This window comes from Rutidosis leptorrhynchoides, chromosome 9, assembly GCF_046630445.1.
Source record: "Rutidosis leptorrhynchoides isolate AG116_Rl617_1_P2 chromosome 9, CSIRO_AGI_Rlap_v1, whole genome shotgun sequence".
NCBI classification, from domain to species: domain Eukaryota; kingdom Viridiplantae; phylum Streptophyta; class Magnoliopsida; order Asterales; family Asteraceae; genus Rutidosis; species Rutidosis leptorrhynchoides.
Window position 1 is genome coordinate 121,663,927 of NC_092341.1, and position 10,070 is coordinate 121,673,996.

The following is a 10,070-nucleotide window of genomic DNA, read 5'->3' on the forward strand; positions in this document are numbered from 1 at the left end:
TAAGCCAAATATTGCGCCGGCCCATTTTCGATCGAGCAAACACCGGTACAATGAAATCGCTGCCCGAGATGATAAGCTGCTTCACCGACTCATTGCATGTACTTTTAATGCAAGGATAGAGGGTAATGAGAAGGTGAAAACCTTAGATTTGTGGATTATGGATCAGATCAAGCGGGGGGCCTATACCGATATTCCTAGGTTAATCGGTAACTATTTTCTTTCCATTGCTACCGAGACGCGGGTACGGAAGCCACTTTTGGGGGGGCACTACATAACCCGATTTGCCCGACACTTTAACATTGATTTCGACAGATTACAGGAATTACCGAGTATAATGAAACCTTTGAAAAAGGTTTTTTATATTAATGCCGAAATCCTTATGAAAGACGCAAATGGGCATTTGGTCCCCTTTGTGGCAGCCGGTGCAGGTGGCGCGAGTGGTAGTGGTGTTCAACAGGAACAGGAGCAGGAAGAGGAGGCTGAAATGGAGGCCCAAACTAATGTTAATTTGCAGGTTCCGTGGCAACCGTCCCAAGAGAATTGGGACAGTTTGGTTGGTAGTGTTAACAACATGCGATTGAGCCCGAATGAACAAAGGAGGCACAACCAACAAATGTGGGATAGTCAGGAAAGAATGGAGCGACGACAGATCGCTCAAGTACATGATCAGGGGTGGAACAGTTATGGTATTGATTGGAATAACCATAACTCTGAGCTATTTTATTCTAACCCTGAACAGTACTACGGTACCACACGTCTGACGCCACAGTATTACACGGATCCGGAACACCCACCTCCACCTCATCCGATTTATAACTCCTCAGCTGCGATGCAGGAAGCTCGGGAAAGATTTGAGAGAGAGTATCCACATGGGCACCCGTACCGCGATGGTTCGGGTAATTATTTCTTTCCATACGGTAACTAGGCCTGCGTGCCTATTTGATCATTTTGTACTATTTGTTTAAGACTATCTTATTTGTGTGATGTATTTGGATACATTTATGGTTTGTAATAATTATACTAATGTGTGGTTTGATTAAACGGATGTGGTTGAATAAACACCGTTATTTTTATATGCTTTGTGTGGTTTGTTTATTTTGTGCAGCATGATTGAACTTCCAAGACTGGCATTAAGTTCAGCGACATTTGATATTATGATGTGTGTATGATGATAATCGCGGACTAGACGATGTTCTTATGCTGGCAGTAAGTTCAGCGGCATCCGTCTACTTGTTCCACGATTTACAGGTTAAAAATTGGAAATTTCTACAATCACCCTATCACTTTGCCCTCTAAATTTAAACTTTTTTCTGATTTCATGCAATGAGGGCCTTGCATGATCTCAAGTGTGGGGTGGGGAGTAGAAATTTATCGGGAACTCGTTTTACTAAAAATAAGGCGTTAAAGGCAAAATAACTTATAAAAGGTTAAATTTTTATAAAATTGATTTTAAAATTTATAGACGGATTAAGATCAGGTTTAACAACCGAATTTCCATCATAAATATAAATTTTTAAAGATATTTTATAAATTTAATTGATTATAAGCTTATATAAAAATTTTTAAAATTTTCAAGCAGCCTTAAAAACGATTAAAAGCCCGAAAAACATTTTATACACATTATGGTCTTAAAATTTAGAAAACAAATGTTGTTTTGCATTTTAAATTATTAATAGTCTTTGAAGTTGCTCCATCATTCAATTATTTGAATGAAAATCCTACTAGTTTAGTAAGCTAACGAGTAGGTCACTTGTACCAAAACGAGTGTAAACCGTGAGAGAGCGGTGATTGTATAGCGTGGTCGGAAACCGGATCTCGCGCCAGATCGAAAACCTTAAGGACGATCCTCATTGTTTCTCCTAACAAGGACAATGTTGCGTCCGACCACCTCTTATGACCAATAGGATGTATCTATTCCATCCTAAAGGGAGTCAAGTCTCCCGAACGACACACTTGCTGATTTATTTCAGAAGTTGTAGTCCAGACCAGTTGTAGGGTGACGAAAAGTCTTGAAAAGTCATTGCTAAAATCGACTGGAAATCTACCAGGCCTCAACATCAAACAGGGAAACTGGTAGTCAAAGCTTATCTCAATGAGGGAGATTTGCTAGCCAAATGGGAAGCGCACCATGATACACAAATTGTCAGTGATTGATCAGATTCCCAGTGGATAACCTCCGGAAAGGTAATATATCAGCTTTTAAGCCTGATAAACTTCAATCTTTATGATTGACTTAACGGATTAGATGATTACCTCATAATTGTCAATGATATCCGGACGTGATGTGTATCCTCCTAAGCACATTATTTTCTACCGACATCTTGTAATGTTAGGTACCGTGGGAGGGATTGGCTTGACCAATAGCGGGAAACCCGCACTCATTTTTCAAAATTAAGAAAATCCGACAAAATCGGAAAACGTGTCTAGTATTTAAAAACTAGCATGATATTTTCAAAACCTTAAAACGTTTTCATCAAGGTCCTGATTTCCCTAGGATCAAATTTTTCGGATACTTGATTCTAATCTCCCAAAAATGTGTGTGTGTTTCCATTGTGTATAAAGCGTGCATGTGATTTCAATAAATGTGTGATATACTTAAAGCGTGTGTTTCCATAGTGTATATAGTGTGAGTTGTGTTTCATATCAACGTGTGTGTTTCGTGTGCTTCGAGTGATTCATGTAATGTATGTAATCTATATTGTGTGATTATGATTAATAGTGTTCTACTTTGTAACGAAAGAATTGCTTGAGGACAAGCAAGGTTTAAGTGTGGGGTGTTTTGATATTGCTCAATTACAACATATATATCTATCGCAATATCACTAAAAATGCTCTATAATCGAAGATAATGAAGGTGATCTATAAGTGATAAGCCAAGATGCGCGAATTTGTATCGGAAGAGTAGTTTGCAAAGAATTTCGATGATTTATGACATCGGTTGATCCCGATACGAGTTAGTATCAAGATAGCGCTTTAAAATGATATAACAAAGCCTCCGATATGTGAGAGTTCGTCCAAATGAGCTAATATTAAAGAGAAAACGAAACAGTGCCTTAAAACCCACCAGGACGCCGTCTAGCTATCCGGGACGCCGTCCTGGCCTTCGCAAAGGGACGCCGTCTTTAAAAGTTGGGACGCCGTCTTGATCATTAAACCGGGACGCCGTCCTGCCTTTTAGGACGCCGTCCCAAAGTAGGTGTACCCGATTTATCTGCTTTTTACCTAATTTCTCCACCTTAAAATGTCATTTTGGGGACTGTTTCATTAGAGTTACGTACAGAGAGTTTGAGAGACGATTTTCAGGAGCATCTTGGAGAATTCCATCCTCTTTGAAGAGGCCAAAGATCAAAGCATCATCCATCAACATCTTCTTCATCCAAGAACTCTTGTTCTTGTAGGTTATATACTTGTTCTCAGAAATGATTTCAGTTTATAATTTGAGTGAATTGTTATCTGTTACAATGATTATTGGCTAGTTTCATTAATGTTTGTCTAGATTAATAACCAAGGTATTGGATGTAATCTTATTGATTGAATGTATTATGTGTGTTAGATTGAAGCTTGAATAGAGAACCATGCTTATTGTTGTTAGAACCATTTGTATCTAGTTAATTGATATGTTGTTGATAAAGAGAACTCTTGTTAATGTATCATATTGATTTACAATCAACTTGTCTTAGATTGATTGTTTGCTAAACCGGACCAAGGGGGTAAACTAGATTAAAACGGTTAGACAAAATAGGAATGAATTGTGTAGAGCGAACGCAAAGGCAATTGTTATTCAAGTCTTTAATCTTGTTGATCAACTAGTCACAAACGAAAAGGTCTAAGTTATAGGGAACCCTCGCTTAGTAATTCTAGTTTGAGTACTTGCTAAAGAGAACTCTTGGCGAGTCGATTTAGGTGATTAGCATACTTATAGTTATTTGATTACAAATACAAGAACCATAGTAAAAAGGGAAACCTTGAGCTTGTTATTGTATTTGCGTGTTTATCCGAGAGAACTCTTAGTAAACCTATTAGATAACTACACACATAATCATTCAATCAGGGCTTAATATCTAATTTACATCCAATACCGAGGGTAAAATATCTAGATGAACATTTCCTCTCTTTGATTTAATTCAAAACCTATCTTACTTGCTTTATTTGCATTTATTTGCATTTTATAAACCAAAAGACTAAAAATATTGTTTTTACATTTAACCTTCTTTGATTTGGCTAAATCGTTAAAACAGCCACAAAACATAAAACTTGTACTTTTACTTTAATTAACTTAGTTAATCATAATATAGTTTCTAATTCTAGTTTGACTGATATACTGTCCTTGGAACGATACACGGATTTTACCATTATCTATACTACTACACGATCGGGTACACTGCCCGTTAGTGTGTAGCAATCTTTAAAACCGGTATTTTCCTTAAGATAAATTATAGACACGATTTCGCACATCACCAATGATCAGCTCTTAGCAGCCCATGTGAGTCACCTAACACATGTGGGAACCATCATTTGGCAACTAGCATGAAATATCTCATAAAATTACAAAAATATGAGTAATCATTCATGACTTATTTACATGAAAACAAAATTACATATCCTTTATATCTAATCCATACACCAACGACCAAAAACACCTAAAAACACTTTCATTCTTCAATTTTCTTCATCTAATTGATCTCTCTCAAATTCTATCTTCAAGTTCTAAGTGTTCTTCATATATTTTACAAGTTCTAGTTACACAAAATCAAGAATACTTTCAAGTTTGCTAGCTCACTTCCAATCTTGTAAGGTGATCATCCAACCTCAAGAAATCTTTGTTTCTTACAGTAGGTTATCATTCTAATACAAGGTAATAATCATATTCAAACTTTGGTTCAATTTCTATAACTATAACAATCTTATTTCAAGTGATGATCTTACTTGAACTTGTTTTCGTGTCATGATTCTGCTTCAAGAACTTCGAGCCATCCAAGGATCCGTTGAAGCTAGATCCATTTTTCTCTTTTCCAGTAGGTTTATCCAAGGAACTTAAGGTAGTAATGATGTTCATAACATCATTCGATTCATACATATAAAGCTATCTTATTCGAAGGTTTAAACTTGTAATCACTAGAACATAGTTTAGTTAATTCTAAACTTGTTCGCAAACAAAAGTTAATCCTTCTAACTTGAATTTTAAAATCAACTAAACACATGTTCTATATCTATATGATATGCTAACTTAATGATTTAAAACCTGGAAACACGAAAAACACCGTAAAACCGGATTTACGCCGTCGTAGTAACACCGCGGGCTGTTTTGGGTTAGTTAATTAAAAACTATGATAAACTTTGATTTACAAGTTGTTATTCTGAGAAAATGATTTTTATTATGAACATGAAACTATATCCAAAAATTATGGTTAAACTCAAAGTGGAAGTATGTTTTCTAAAATGGTCATCTAGACGTCGTTCTTTCGACTAAAATGACTACCTTTACAAAAACGACTTGTAACTTATTTTTCTGACTATAAACCTATACTTTTTCTGTTTAGATTCATAAAATATAGTTCAATATGAAACCATAGCAATTTGATTCACTCAAAACGGATTTAAAATGAAGAATTTATGGGTAAAACAAGATTGGATAATTTTTCTCATTTTAGCTACGTGAAAATTGGTAACAAATCTATTCCAACCATAACTTAATCAACTTGTATTGTATATTATGTAATCTTGAGATACCATAGACACGTATACAATGTTTTGACCTATCATGTCGACACATCTATATATATTTCGGAACAACCATAGACACTCTATATGTGAATGTTGGAGTTAGCTATACAGGGTTGAGGTTGATTCCAAAATATATATAGTTTGAGTTGTGATCAATACTGAGATACGTATACACTGGGTCGTGGATTGATTCAAGATAATATTTATCGATTTATTTCTGTACATCTAACTGTGGACAACTAGTTGTAGGTTACTAACGAGGACAGCTGACTTAATAAACTTAAAATATCAAAATATATTAAAAGTGTTGTAAATATATTTTGAACATACTTTGATATATATGTATATATTGTTATAGGTTTGTGAATCAACCAGTGGCCAAGTCTTACTTCCCGACGAAGTAAAAATCTGTGAAAGTGAGTTATAGTCCCACTTTTAAAATCTAATATTTTTGGGATGAGAATACATGCAGGTTTTATAAATGATTTATAAAATAGACACAAGTACGTGAAACTACATTCTATGGTTGAATTATCAAAATCGAATATGCCCCTTTTTATTAAGTCTGGTAATCTAAGAATTAGGGAACAAACACCCTAATTGACGCGAATCCTAAAGATAGATCTATTGGGCCTAACAAACCCCATCCAAAGTACCGGATGCTTTAGTACTTCGAAATTTATATCATATCCGAAGGGTGTCCCGGAATGATGGGGATATTCTTATATATGCATCTTGTTAATGTCGGTTACAAGGTGTTCACCATATGAATGATTTTTATCTCTATGTATGGGATGTGTATTGAAATATGAAATCTTGTGGTCTATTATTATGATTTGATATATATAGGTTAAACCTATAACTCACCAACATTTTTGTTGACGTTTTAAGCATGTTTATTCTCAGGTGATTATTAAGAGCTTCCGCTATCGCATACTTAAATAAGGACGAGATTTGGAGTCCATGCTTGTATGATATTGTGTAAAAACTGCATTCAAGAAACTTATTTTATTGTAACATATTTGTATTGTAAACCATTATGTAATGGTCGTGTGTAAACAGGATATTTTAGATTATCATTATTTGATAATCTACGTAAAGCTTTTTAAAACCTTTATCTATGAAATAAAGGTTATGGTTTATTTTAAAAATGAATGCAGTCTTTGAAAAACATCTCATATAGAGGTCAAAACCTCGCAACGAAATCAATTAATATGGAACGTTTTTAATCAATAAGAACGGGACATTTCAGTTGGTATCCGAGCGTTGGTCTTAGAGAACAATAATTTTGCATTAGTGTGTCTTATCGAGTTTGTTAGGATGCATTAGTGAGTCTGGACTTCGACCGTATTTACTTGAAAAATGATTGCTTAACAAATTTTGTTGGAAACTATATATTTTTAACATGTGAATATTATGTGATATATTAATCTCTTAACGCGTTTGATATTATGTGATAGATGTCTACCTCTAGAACAAGTCCCATTGACTCACCTAATAATAATGAAGAGTCAAATGTAAATTGGAATGATTCGTGGACTGATTCACAAGTTCCCGAAGAGGAACCGGAAGAAGAGTCGGAACCGGAAGAAGAATCGGAACCGGAAGAAGAATCGGAACCGGATGAAGAAGTAGAACCGGTGGGGGAAATAATAAAACGGTTAAGTAAAAGAAAATCCTCAACCAACCGACCAAGGTTAATTATGGTCAATGGTGTTTCCGCCAAGGAAGCAAAATATTGGGAGGATTACCAATTCTCCGATGAATCGGATTCCGACGAGAATTTCGATGATGTTATAGAAATTACCCCAACTGAATTTAAAAAGGCAAAAGAAAATAATAAGGGAAAGGGCATAAAAATAGAGAAATCTAATTCCAACCCCGATGAACTTTATATGTATCGTCAACCCCCGAAGTCCTTAAGTTGTAACAATGACCCGGGAACCTCTAAACCACCAGGTTTTTCTAAACCGTTGTGGAAAACGACAGTTAGTATTAGGGGAACATCATATATCCCTAGAAACTTGGCAAAACGAACCAAAACTGAAGAAGAAGAAGAAACGAGCGAGTCGGAATAAGATAGTTGTATTCGTGTGGTGTAATATATGTAATATAGTGTGCTTATGCTTTATGATATATGTAAAAATTGCTTGTATTAATAAGTATTTTTTTATGAATCTAACTCTTGTCTATTTTACAGTTTAAAAACACAAAATGGATAGATAACCCAATATTTTAAGAGACCTACCCGGAGACATGATTGATGAAATCTTGTCTAGAGTCGGCCAGAATTCCTCGGCACAACTATTTAAGGCGAGATCAGTTTGTAAGACATTCGAAGAACGTTCCAAGAATGTCTTGGTTTATAAGAGACTTTCGTTTGAAAGATGGGGGATATCACATTGGGAAACCCATAAGTTACGATGTGTTTACTTTGACGCATATATTGCGGGGAACCCAAATGCTATTTTACGCAACGGGTTAAGAAATTATTTTGACTCAATATATCCGAATATTGGACTTCGTGATTTAGAAAAAGCGGCTAACATGCAACATAAAGAAGCATGTTATGCTTACGGATTAGTAATGTTCGCTTCTCACCAAAGTGAGAACAAGAACATCGGGCTACAACTATTAAACAAAACGTTTCCACAAGTGACGGAGTCGGTAATTGGGGTAAGAAATGAGGTTTTTAGATTGTTACGGGACTGTTGGACATTACGTAACCCTCGTCCCTTTGACGACGTTACAATACGCTGTCTTATCAACGGCCATAACGGTTATGTTCCACAAGACCAAGGATGGGAAGTAGTCCTAGTAAAACCAGAATGCATGACTTGTTTCTGGACGTATGAATTACGTGTCTTTATTGCCTTTGCTGAACGACTTGTGTACTAGCTAGAATTATCTTCACACCTATCTTGTATCAAAGTTATTGTGTGCTATATTTCATGCTTTATGTAAAATAAGCGGTATTGTAAGTTTGTAAAATATTGTATAAAAGTTTGAACGCGAAATATTATTATAATCAGTTTTTCATATAGAATTGTAGTAGTTGAATTGTATATTAGCTACTAAGTATGAACTTAACGGGTAGGTACTACCCGAATTTAAACTTATAAAACACTAATATAAAGAAAAAGCTTTTATAAATGAGTTCATATTATGCTACGAAATACTATTAACTACTCTTAATATTCTGTATGATTAACTTGTTCCATTTGACTATTTTGAAGGAAATGGCACCGACTACTCGACACACCGTGAATATGAATGAAGAAGAATTTCGTACTTTTCTAGCTTCAAACATAGCCGCAGTACAGGCTGCGTTACATACCAACAATAACCTTGGATCTAGCAGTACAGGAAATCGTGTAGGATGCACCTACAAAGAATTCACTGCCTGCAAACCTTTGGAATTTGATGGAACCGAAGGACCGATCGGATTGAAACGGTGGACCGAGAAGGTCGAATCGGTGTTTGCCATAAGTAAGTGTACTGAAGAGGACAAAGTGAAGTATGCTACGCATACCTTCACAGGTTCTGCGTTAACATGGTGGAATACCTATCTAGAGCAAGTGGGACAAGACGATGCGTACGCACTACCGTGGTCAGCATTCAAGCACTTGATGAACGAGAAGTACCGTCCCAGAACCGAGGTCAATAAGCTCAAAACAAAACTTAGAGGGTTACGAACCCAAGGATGTGATATTACAACGTACGAAAGACGATTCACAGAATTGTGCCTATTGTGTCCGGGAGCATTCGAAGATGAGGAAGAGAAGATCGACGCATTTGTGAAAGGATTACCGGAAAGAATCCAAGAAGATATAAGTTCACATGAGCCCGCCTCTATACAACAGGCATGTAGAATGGCTCACAAACTAGTGAACCAGATTGAAGAAAGAATTAAAGAACAGACTGCTGAAGAGGTCAATGTGAAGCAAGTCAAAAGAAAGTGGGAGGAAAACGGTGATAAGAATCACCAATACAACAACAACAGCAATTACAACAATAATCGCAACAATTATCCCAACAATCGCAACATCAATCGCAACTACAACAAACGGCCCAACAACAACAACAACAACAACAACAACAACAACAACAACAGCAACTACAACAATCATCCCAACAACAATAATAACCGCAACAACAACAACAATCAGAAGCAGCTATGCCAAAGGTGTGAAAAGTATCACTCGGGGTTCTGCACTAAATTTTGCAACAAGTGTAAAAGAAATGGTCATAGCGCGGCGAAGTGTGAGGTCTACGGACCAGGGGTTAATAGAACGAAAGGAACAAATGGTGTCGGAACAAGTAATGGCGGAGCAAGTAGTGTCGGA